A 12540-nucleotide genomic window follows, 5' to 3' on the forward strand; every position below is an offset into this window, starting at 1 on the left:
TTGCGTTCAAGGCCTTGCTCCAGCATACTTGGCTGAACTGTCCGTCACCACTCCGGGGCCCTGCGCTGTTCTCAACACACAACACTGCAAGTCCCAAGGACGAAATATTAAGAATGGGGGGATCGCTCTTTCGCTGCGTTTGCCCCCAAGCTTTGGAACTCCCTTCCATCCGCGCTACAGTCCATTACAGAGCTATCAGTTTTTAATTCTCATTTAAAAACTCATTTATCCAGACTGGCATTTGACACAAGATGATTACGGGTATCTTAGATGTGATTCTGTGCATGTATGTTTATTTTGTTTTAGTTGTTCTTATTATATCTTATTCAATCCTAACCTGTTTTTATTGCTGTGAAGCACCTTGGGCACCATTGGGATGTTGTAAGGCGCTATGTAAATAAACTTTGATTTGATTTGGTTTGATGCTAATAACAGTAATCGGAGGGGTAATAAGAACCGTAATAATATAATAGTAAGGATAAGGCAAATTAAAGATGTAGTAAACAGACCAAAGATGCATGTTAGTATTTTGTCACTTGGAGTCGTTGCTAGTTCACCCTGGGGGTGCAGCACCGCCTCCACGGTCCAGAGGGTGACGCGGGCCTAGCCCATACCGCCTGGGCGCTGACAGTCCGAGGGTCGCAGGAGACGCACGCGACGCCCCTGTGCCCAACCCATCGAGGGACCACAGTGAAGCACGGGAATACCCCTCACCACAGGGAAGCCCCCATGAACCGGAAGGGTGGGGACAGAGAGAGCCAGAGACCAAGCCTCCTCCACCCCCTTCCTCCCTTGTGGCCACCAAACATAATGCCCAGCAGTCCTCCAGACCCAGGACCCCGTAGTCAGCGACACCCCCCGAACCCCACACATGCAGACTACCCAGCACCCCGGAGGGTAAGACACCAAGCAGTGGACACCAAAGGACCATAGCTGTTTTTTTTTTTAGCATAATTAATGCATACGCTTCATGGCAAGCCAGTGTGGCTCCCCACAGACCCACACAGAGTCTGCCGCTCTTTTAAAACGTTATTCTGACCTGAACACATCAACAGCAGTGCAATTCCAACACCATATATCCCCAACTCCAAAGAAACACGTCTCATTGTCACTCGACTCGACACTCGACACTCCAAACACCACATTAAGGTCTGTATTATCCCAATATGTGTGGTCTAAATAAACAAAAAAACAAAGAAAAACAATAAGTGGATATTCTTATCACTCACTTTGCAACTCTTAATGCGGAAGTACAATTTGCTGCATTTAAATATGCTTGGAAATACCAGATAGTATACTCAAAACATGTGAATTCAAATTAAGTTACGTGGTGTCTTTGGACGCAACCCCTCATTGCTCCTAATAACACAGTCAAAGTGTGATTCAAATGTTCTGCTACGATTAAATAAACTAGTATTACATAAATAGATTTTCTGACGTGTGCTATCTTTTAGCTTGATTTCAATTTTCAGTTCATTTGGAGCTGTTAATACATACAAATACATTGCAATCCTGTCCTGTCTTTTATCTTTCTTTCAATAAAATACAGTAAAAAAGGGCATACTTCAGACATAGTTGCAAATGGTGATTAATCATGATTAATTAATTAGAAAACTGATTAATCCGATGCAAATTTGTAATCATTTGACAGCCCTATTATTATGCAACATAATACCATATAAGCAAAGGGTACTTCCATCCAAAAATAAGGCAAAGTGCACCGACATGCACGCACTTCAAATACGGTACACAAATAATCCCACTGACTCATTATCACAAACAGTATGAAGAGCCCGCACTATAAGAGCTTTGCCTCTCTCACTTTCTGTCATGGCGGCACACTGCACAACTGCAAAACCATTTTCACACATCTACACACACACACACAAAAAAAACCCCGCAGACATGTTTGCTGCCGAAAGAAACACGACAGGGCACTGAAGCCGTGCTCCGGAATTAGCTTTAAAGGGGAGTTTGGAGAGGCTAATGGCGCAGTTTGTAGGTATCAAAGTGGAGTTTTCGCTTGCTCTGGAAGGAGACTGTGTGCTTATCATGGTGTCTATCCAGTAAGTGTGGGAGGATCGATCCAAATGTCGATAGTATCAATACCAAGGGCACTATCAGTACCTGATCGATACTGGGGTGATGAAATCTACTGTATATTTTTCAGTTCTCTTCACCCCTAGTATTGAAATACAACTGCAATGCTCAAAGGGTACCAGAATCACTGTCCTATTCAGCTGCATGGCTCTGGTAGTACTTTTTGTCTTATACGCTGCTCCATCAATTATGCCAGCTGTGTTTCACAAGCTTTCCACACCTCTATTTGAGGGAGAGTCTGTTCAATGCGTTCATCTCATTTTCTCATTCTTTTTTTTGATTCACAATCTCTCTGAACTACTCAAATTGCTATAATACAAAATGATCCCTCCATAATGTAGCTGGCTCCCATCAGAACTCTGCACTTAAAGCTCTTATCCAATTACACGTCAATTAACGTTTGCAGCCCACACTGATGGACTAACTCCACTTCAGTAGGAAACTCTCAATGTGGGCTTTTTTTTAATATACGGCTGCTATCAGCGTGGAGTGGAGGACAAGAGTAAACAGAATGGGAAGATCTTCTCTTGATTTATCCTGTAGAAAGATATCTATTGTTTAGTGGAGTATAGAGGCAGATGGAGGATGATAGCTATGGACAGTTGGCACGCAGGATGAAACAAATCACGAACGCTCTGACCTAATTGCGCCTCATCTCTCCAATGGCGGAAGAGTGACCGAGCTGAGAAGGTAACCGTTACAGTTTGGGAGCTCTTTCACAAATCTGCACAGCAGTTGCAGTGCCATTATACAGTTAGGCCTCGATGCACCATCACGGTGTATTTGAAATAAACCAATCAAGAATTAAGCGTAGAGTTTCAGCTACAACATACAAAAACATGTCTTACCGTGAAGGAATTGCAGCCATTTCCTAGTCTTGCAGAAGAAGTCTTGCATTCATATCGGATACTGAGTTGGCATTTAGCAACTGCAAGTAAAAGAAGACGTCTATAAGTTAAAAAAACCAACCAAAATCTATAAAAGAGAGCAAAAAATTACTCCTGGTGTGTAAAAAGAACCTTCACAACATCAACAAAAGTGCAGGATGCTGTGGACAAATTACAGTCACCCCTCGTTTATTGCGGTTCATTGGTTCCAGACCCGACCGCGAAAACTGAATTTCCGCAATGTAGGATTCTAGAGCATAGAAAACCTATTTATAACTTTCTAAAAACATTTTTAACATTTTTAGAGCCTTGTAAACATGAAATAACTCCCCTACAGTCACCTTTACACTCATATTACCTAATATAGTGGACATGATAAGCTATAATAAGACATAATAACGTCATGCGGGTCGATCGCATGGCATTAAAAAAAAAAAGTAGTACGAGTGTTCCGGGACGACCTTCAGGTCTGACCAAAATAGAAGCCAGTGAAAGCATATTGTGTAAGTTGGTAGGATCCATCCTCACTAAGACGTTTGTCACTTGATTGATACATTCATGCCAGTCTGACATGCGTCTGCCATACATAGACGCACACGCTCACAATACTGCTAGCTTTGTTTACATCATACTGTGCACCGCTTGTGTGCAGGCTACGACATCTTTGAAGTGACACAAGAGGCGGCCGCCGCTTTAAACATAACAATACCGTATACTGAGCTAACTAAAACTGAGCTAACTAAATGTAACAATCGGTTTGAAACGGACTGAGAAAGAAGGACAAAATAAGCAGGCAAAAACGTACCACTTCCACATGGAATACTAGGCCATAGTCAACCACGAAACAGCGATCACTTATTTATTTATTTATTTATTTATTTAAACGCGATGATAGAGTGAGGGAGCAATATTCAAACAGCGTCGCAGCGAGGGACGACTGTACAATAGGTGTGTGCAATTATCCATTCATGAATGTAAACACAGTGGAACCTCAGTTTTCGTGATTAATCCATTCCAAATGGCCGATCTAAAATAGAATCGTAGAAAAAGTGAAAACATTTATCCCATATTTAACAATGTAAATCCAATTCATCCTTTCCAGACACTTTTAAAATGGAACAATGGTAGTTTTACATATTTGGTGATTTGATGTTGGGTAGGTAATCCACGATGGATAAATAAATACTGTAAGCAATGACGGGAGTGGTCCGTCCACATGTTTACTTTTCACATCAGTACCACATGATTCAATGTGCCAAAGGATAAAATACAAGTTTATTACATGCAGTATTGTATGAGAACCAACACTGTGTAAGACTACTAAAGCAACATTTTGGCAAACATTTTCATCGAGACCTGGGGCGTTTGAAAACCGAGGTTCCACTGTATTCATGTTTCACAAGAATTTTAAAAAATTACAATACCAAGGCCAACTTGTATATAAATTATGGGAAACAACCCATGATCCAAAGCATACCACATCATCATAACCATGGTTCCACAGTGCACAAACCTAGATCCATAAATGCACGCTTGGATGAGTTTGTTGTGATACATTTGCTGTATAACTAAAACGCAATTGGTGTATGATTACGGTATTACCCACATTCAATTGCCGTTTGTTTTGGGGGTTTAGGGACCCCCCCAAACGGGGGATTATATTGTAGAATGAACCTTTCTGTGGATTTCAGCTGCACTAAAGAAGAGGCAAACTTGACCTGAGATTGTTCTTTCACAACATGTTTTGCTACTCCACGACACTACAGGCCTTATTGCAAGAAAATGGTTTTTCTTTTTTGGGACATTCAAGTTCATTTACTATACAGTACATTCCGGCAAGTTATTCTCGTGACTTGAATTCAATTCCATCCAATAAACACTCTCAATTGCCTCGCTCTTGAGCAGATACTACGTGAAGTCTGCTGAACAGTGAGGCAAGTTGTGCAAAATAACCATCATCTCCAGCACATAAGTTTTATTTTTCATTTCCTATATGAAAAAATGCTCAGCTGCATCACATCTAAAAAAATATAAAAAAACTCCACACATTACCACCAAATATTGGTGACAAAAAGAGTTGAATGAAAAAGCAATTAGCTCTTGTATGACATAATAGAACTCTGCCAGCTATTTGTTTACAGCAGGCCTTGCTAATGAGCGTAGAGGCCGTTAATTGCAGCGCATACCTAGCAGCCCTTTGTTGAACGGTCCTTTAATTGCAGTGAGAATGATGTAACACTCAACGTTAGCGCTCGCTTTAAACAAAGCCAACAGCATTGCTGCTTGGCTTTGCAGGAAATACAATCTCACGATGACCAGGTCCAATCAAATGTTGCATATCAAATTTTATACTTGGACTAATCAAAGACTTTGTTTGTCATGTTCAAGAAGGCAGACACTTTGTTTTTAGTCTTTACTGCAAAAAACCTACACAGTCATTTCTCGCCACGTAGCGGTTTAAAATTGCATCCTCTCCCCATCAAGTTTTTTCAAAAATATATTAATTAATAAATCATGCTGTTTCATTGTTGAATACCTGAATACCTTTCCAACACCGGAACATATTTATAGCAACACAGACAAGTCTTATTTATCTCTTAAATTGCTTATAATCTCTTATTATGTCTACTCTATTGGGTAATACGAGTGTAAAGGTGACAATAGGGGTGTTATTTCATGTCGAGAGGGCTCTAATAATGTTGAAAAAACATATTTAGAAGGTCATAACCAGGTTTTCTACGCAATAACGATGAAAATATTCCATTTATAAATAAGGACTCCTACTTTGCAGAAATCACAGTCGGGTCTGGAACCAATTACCCATGATAAACGAGGGATGACGGTACTATAGTCTATTATCCCAAGGTAGATTAAAACGGACACAAATACTGTAAGTATTTACGTCCATTACAATCAAGGGTGTCCAAAGTGTGGCCTTGGGTCCATTCACGGCCCGCAGGGATAATAAGTCAAAATATCAACAGAGATAATTTTCTGAGAATAATGTTGTGATATGACAAAAAATAAGGTCATTTTAGTAGCATACTTTCTTTTTTAAAAATCGCAATATTATGAGAAATAAACAAAATAAAATTAGGCTGGGGAAAAAGTTAGAATGTTAAAGTTATAAAGTCAAAATATCATGGGAATAAAGTCATAACGAGAAGAAAATTTACAAGAAAGTTGAAATAGTAGGAAAATAAAAGCAGAAATGGAAAAAACAATGAAGAAATGAAGAAAATGGAAAAAAGTCGTATTTTAACAAGAAAAAAGCCGCAATATTATTATTATATATTATATTAGAACACATTTGGAATATGAGGAAAGCATTGTCATTTTAGTCACATAAAGTTGAAATTTTAAAGAAAAAAAAAATGTTTTTTTTTTAATTTATAATATTATGAGGAACAAAAAAAAGAATAAAGTTGTAATTTTGGAGAAAAAATAGGCTGAGGAAAAACTCTGAATATTACAGGAATAAAGTCAAAATATTATGGGAATAAAGTCACAATTATGATAAGAAAATGTACGAGATGTTGAAACATTTGGAAAAGGTAAAAAAACCCAGCAAAAATGGAAAAAAAAAGAGCAAAGCCCAAAGATCATAGTAATACGTAATGTGCTTTTTCACCTATATCACAAAGCTGAGATGCAGGATATGTTTTTCTGGAAATATATATTCTTCTAAGCATATCCACATGAGTTGGTTTACAAAATATCCAAGTTGCCCTTGCGTCCTTTGATTTTTCAGAATAGGAATCAACTAGGAAATACTAGGAAACACACACACTGATTGCAGATTACATTCACACTATAAAATATCATGCGAACAGCAAAACGTATCCATCAGAGACAAGAGGTCTCTTATTTCTATCCCTTAGTGCAGTTCTGGTCTAAAATCCTTCGAGGCCACGGTGATACCTTATAGCAAACTCAAAAATAGCCCAGACACACACATGCACATGCCAGCAGCAGGAAGTGAAGCCCACCGTAATGTAATTTTGTCTCGATTAAAATGGTGGGAATTGGATCTGAGGTAAAAGGCCATGTCAAGCGAGAACAAATGGGAGCGGCGGCGTATGGCGGAAGATGAACGACTGTCCGGGAGATTGAGAGTCGGGACGGAGGGAGAGAGGAAAGATAGTGGGGGAAGGAGAAAAGTGGGGTGATATGGGTCTATATTAATCTGTTATGGAGAGGCCCCTTGCCTCTCGACGCATGATGACCTCCTTGCGGGGAGGGGATGTCATTAACTTTCCACACCGTCATTTACCACCATTATTTGTTGCTACACTGCAGTCGACTTCAAATTTACAACTACGCCTGTTTCATCCATTAATGCCATACCTTTTATGGTTGTTAGCACATTTTTGTGCCATAATAATACTTGTATATTTTTTGTCCTGCACCAATCCAACCATGCGTAAAGGTACAGATATCATTCCATTCTGGGTACCTAAAAACTGCAGGGGAGTAAAAATGTCAGGAATTGAGCGTGTGTATGTGCTTATGTGTGTAATGCAACTTTGCTCCTGCACCGAAAGATTCATGTGCAGCTGCAGGCGCTTCTGGTCACTGGCAGCCCTCTAGCGGTCATCAGCAGGAGGGGGGGGCGGTCGTTCACGCAGTGATACAGATATCACGTTGGGTTTGATCCAACTTTAAGTTAGTATACAGCACCTGCTCGGCAGGGCAGCCATGACTTGAAGTACAGTCGTAGTCAAACTCAATCCTCTGTAGGACAATGGACTAGTTCTTCTCATTTCAATCATGCTTTTCCCCCATAGGAAATAGTAGCAATAGTAAAAAGTATATCTAAAATAGTAATTTAATCTATAAAATCAATTTTTTTTTCTGAAATTCTGTGTAAGTTTTTTCCAAATTCAGTTTTTTCCATTTTGAGTGTGTGCTTTCTGTGTCTGTTAGATATTATACAGTCTAATAGCTCAGTGCATTGTCAGTCTAATAACTGGGAAACACACAATGAATGCGTTGTTCTCACTCGCACCAGCTTGACTCTCAGGTTTCCGGGCACACAGGCTTAAGTTTCACTCTAGAAGGGGTGTGGCAACTGCTATATAAACATATAATCTGTGTACTTTCATTCTGTGCTCTTTTCCTTACATACAATTTGAAAACCTTTTCAATTGTACGATCATTAAGTATTTCTATATTGATATAATACAACATTGGATCATTTTGCCGTGTATTTCATAAACGAATATAGCTTTGCTAACTTTTCAAATGGGATGTAAGCCTTGGCACACATTGCGACAAAATCCTCAATAAACTGTAATGACCGTGCTTGTGGTTAAGGAAGCCGTAGGTAGACGCCATGTGATTCCAATCGCATGATTAACAAGCGATAAAAAAACAACACGATGTAAACACACTCATACAACCTGAGTCGCAGACACACACACAGCCGCACTAGCATGCTCTGCTAAACTAAGCTAACTCAGAGTGACATTCTACATGTTTAGTTCGAGAGGGGGTGAATTAGTGTTTGTGAGGAGATGCCGCCCCACACAAGCGTTCCTTCTCCTCACAATGACAGAATTTGAATCACATTACATCAGTTTCTGTGACATTTGCAGTAGATTTGGTTTATATTCCGTCCACGATTCCGTTAATGTGGAAATCATAGGGCCCTGCAATCGGTTCCAACAGCTGAATGAAACCATGAAAGCTATACATGTTTAAAGTAATATAATTTATAACCTCTAATTTTCATCTTTCAACACCCCTTGTTGATGATGGTGCTTCTTTTGTAATTAGTGTCGCAAAGAGTAAAAAAAAAAAAATCAAAACAGAGACTCAGACGCAATACTTTGATGCTCACTAACTGAGGTCTTCTGCAATATGCTAATATGTATGATGAAGTTCATGTTTTGTCCGACTTTCATGGCAATTGTGTTTGAATTGTGAATTTAGGATGTGTGTCTGGAGGTTCCACTGCGCTGTGGAGAAGTTCGAGTTATTGCCATGTTTGAATATTTGCTGTCCATGTTGTTTTTCTCCTAGTTTCGCCAAAGCAACATCAGAGTCGTCCAAAACATTCAGTCTCAAAATGTCGCGCTGCTAAAAACACAACCATACAATCCGCTCAAAGGCTCCAGCCGTGAGTCAGAGCATACTGAATTGATTAGGAACCAACTCTAAAAATGCTCATACAGTTCATGTTTTATGACCTCCTTCTCATTTATTTAAATTGCCCGTTCTGTTATAGCGGAACACTTCACAAACACACACCGCTTCTCTCCGACAGCCATTGATCAGATCACATTGTGTACAAACCAACAACAAGATCGGCTTGTGGGATTCATGTATTCGACAATAAACACTTGCGCAGAGTGTAGCTTACAAGCCCAGACAAAACACGACAACAGTGATTAGACGGTCTTCTAATGTGTGTAACATTTACATATTGCGCAAACTCTGTATGACAGTCATGTCAGTGGTAAACACAGTTAATACATGTGTATCTGACACATTATAATATATTTAAACATTGTTGTGGGGAAATGAGCTCTTTTTCAGCAGTTAGATCCACCAGACTTGACGGCGGGTATTACTCAGATGTGTCAAGTTTGCAGAACATCATCAGGGATGATATCATCACCTGGAGCAGATTCTTGTTAGGATAGAGAACCTGCCAGAAGCCTCTAAAGCTAAAACCTTCACTGGGAGAAAAGGAATGAAGGATTGTGCCTCTGTCTTGCATGTATGCTTTATTTATGTCAATTGGAGTGACATTGGCACTGCACATTCTGTATCTGATTGATGATTCCTATGCACCACTATTTGACAGAATAACATTACAAATCAATGGTAACATGCGTTAACATAAGGAAAGAATCCCGCAAAATCTGGGAAAGATTGTTTTTAAAAAAAATTGCACTCAAAAGGCAGTTAATCTTACAAAGAAATCCCTCCGCCAAACTGCGAGCGAATTCAGTGCAAGTTATTTGCTCAGAAATATTCAGAGTGACAAAGCTGAATGTCATTTGATGAAAGTCATCCACACTATAATGTGCAGAACTAGCGTGCATTGCAGCAAAAATCCCAAGGGCGACTCTGGGAACAGAAACTAATCTGTGATGGGAGAAATAATCTGTGATCTCTTTCAAAAGGTCAATACATAATATCAGAAGGCCAGATTGTCTGCATTGATTTCTGCCAGAATCTTTTACTAAAAGGCAAGCGACAATAGCCTCAGAATAGTTCAACAGTATTTGCGGATATACACTCCTCATCAAAATTTGAAGACCAGTTGAAAAATTGCAAGAATTTATACTTTCGCACTGTTGGATCTTAAGGAGGTTCTGAGTAGAGCTTGTAAAAAGAAGAAAACAACCCATCCATCCATCCATTTTCTATCCCGCTTGTCCTCATGAGGGTCACACGGGTATGCTGGAACCTATCCCAGCTGACTCTGGTTGAAAACAAGCATTAAAGTGAAATAGGCTGTTCATCAGATGATAAAACGTTTAAGATCACAGCCTTTAAAAGCCGAAATCTTGGCAAAAATGTGGATTCAATGTCATTTTCTGTCAGGTATTCACACTGTCATGATCTCTTGATGGCAAAGGCAAAAAAAGCTTTCTCTCTTTGAACTCGGTCGGAGTGTTGAGTTGCATAAGCAAGGCCTCTCGCAGCGCGCCACTGCTGCTGAGGTTGGACGCTGTAAGACAGTCATTTTGAACTTCCTAAAAGATCCTGAGGGTCGTGGAACAAAAAAGTCAAGTGGTAGGCCCCCCCAAAAAATCACCGGCACTACAGTAAACCAGAGGATCCTATTGGCCAACATAATATGGTGTTGCAAATGTTTCACGGTGCCGTTCATTTTTTAGTAGAATTTCAGCTAAACTTTCAAGCGCCATCGCACACTGTCCATGGCTGAAACGGATGCACGCAACGCTTCCTGACGCTTCTGCTTTGTGGGTGTTCGCCGGATTCTTCTTGGTTCGTGTTATGCGGCCAATTAGGTCGCTCGGTGGGCTGGATTACCAAATGTAAGGATCGAAATTTTAAAAAACGATTCCGGGAGAATCGTATGTAAGTCCCGGTTCCCATGGATGCTCGATGCCCAACCCTATATATCAATATTATTAAAACAACTCCAACAAAGCCCAATTTATCCTTTCAAGTCACATTTCCCCAGACAGGGTTCCTGCTTTAAACCACAAGGTGATACAAATAGACCACACATTAGTGATGGAAAACTCGGTTCCTTTTACTGACTGGCGTTTGTATCAGTCATGACATATATTCAGGCTTTCCATCTTCCCAAGTATGACAATGATGGTGATGATGATGTTCGATTAATCAAGTAATCGGTTAGGACCCAGACGGGCCAAATCAATATGAACCAAACACAAACTGTTATTGGTTTGGTCCGCAACAAATCAGAAAACGGGCAAAAATGACAATCACTGGTTACCAAAGTCAAAGCTGCTGTGTGTGAATATCTTATTTTGCCTAACATAATAGGTCTACTTTCATGGATGACTGAGGAAATTTTAAAATATTCACATTTCAGAGGCTGCAGTCAGAGGATATTTACATTTTTAAATTTTAAAAATGATGAATCAAATACCAAAATAGTTGTTGATTAATTGTCTTCATCGATTCATTGTTGCAGCTCTAATTACATTTATGGAAATGCAGTTAGCGTAACAGTTGCACAATTAGTGAGTGACACGTAGGCGTGAGTAAGTGAACGAGTTAACAGACACGAGTACCTGTGAGTCCCGATTCAGTTTTCAATGACTCATTCATGACTCACACGTCTCTAATGCACATTGAGAATGGCAAACCAGCCAAGACATAGTCTGAAGCTACAGACGTGCCAAAAACTACCAACTACTAACCCGCAGCATGACCAGGTATCACGCCAAAGCCCCGAGCCATGTCAAATGTGAAATGAATTACAATGTGTCAAATATACTTTTTACACCGAAATGCATTATAGGTATTTGTATTATAAAGTCTAGCTTTTCCATAGAATGAGTTCATAATTCAGTTCATGACTTCTGTCAGTAGAAAGAATAGAAAATAGAATTGTTGGGCGCAGCACAGCCCATTAAAAAGCCCATTAAAAAGTAAAATATGACAACTGCAAAGTTAAGGTGAGCGTATGCATTCCTACTATATTCTCCCTGTATAGACTTCATTGTAGGTGTCTATGCATGCATGCATGCATGCATTAATGTATGAATGCTCTTGAGAGAGATAGGGAGCCTGAATACAGCTGGACCAAAAAGCAGATAATGAAATTGCAGCAGGCTTGAACACTGTTTTGAATAGAAGCGACTGTCTGATAGCGTTCAGACGCACAGTGTAGGGTTTCTTGCAGTTCCATACAAAGGCGCCCGCCCTTAGTGCCATTTATGGTGCGCGCGCGCGCAAAAAGGTGACCGATCTCACATAGCTAGAGAGGGAAAATGAGAGGGATTGCTCAGAAAATTGGTGAGGGTAAAGAGCTGGAAGGCAAATACACCTAAAGAGAGGGTAAACGATGTGTTTATAAAACAGGTAAAAGAAAGAAACA

At 39.9% G+C, this 12540-nt stretch overlaps 1 long non-coding RNA gene across 2 annotated transcripts in view; it reads right to left on the reverse strand.

Moving 5' to 3' along the window:
* The window catches only part of LOC129173590 (uncharacterized), a 181004-nt gene that overhangs the window by 120508 nt on the left and 47956 nt on the right, over nucleotides 1-12540 (reverse strand). For both annotated transcript variants that reach the window (XR_008567259.1, XR_008567258.1), the window contains exon 4: nucleotides 2949-3028. This is a non-coding gene — a long non-coding RNA (uncharacterized LOC129173590). The remainder of the gene's footprint in view (nucleotides 1-2948; nucleotides 3029-12540) is intronic.

This window comes from Dunckerocampus dactyliophorus, chromosome 20 (genome assembly GCF_027744805.1).
Source record: "Dunckerocampus dactyliophorus isolate RoL2022-P2 chromosome 20, RoL_Ddac_1.1, whole genome shotgun sequence".
Classification (NCBI taxonomy): Eukaryota; Metazoa; Chordata; class Actinopteri; order Syngnathiformes; family Syngnathidae; genus Dunckerocampus; species Dunckerocampus dactyliophorus.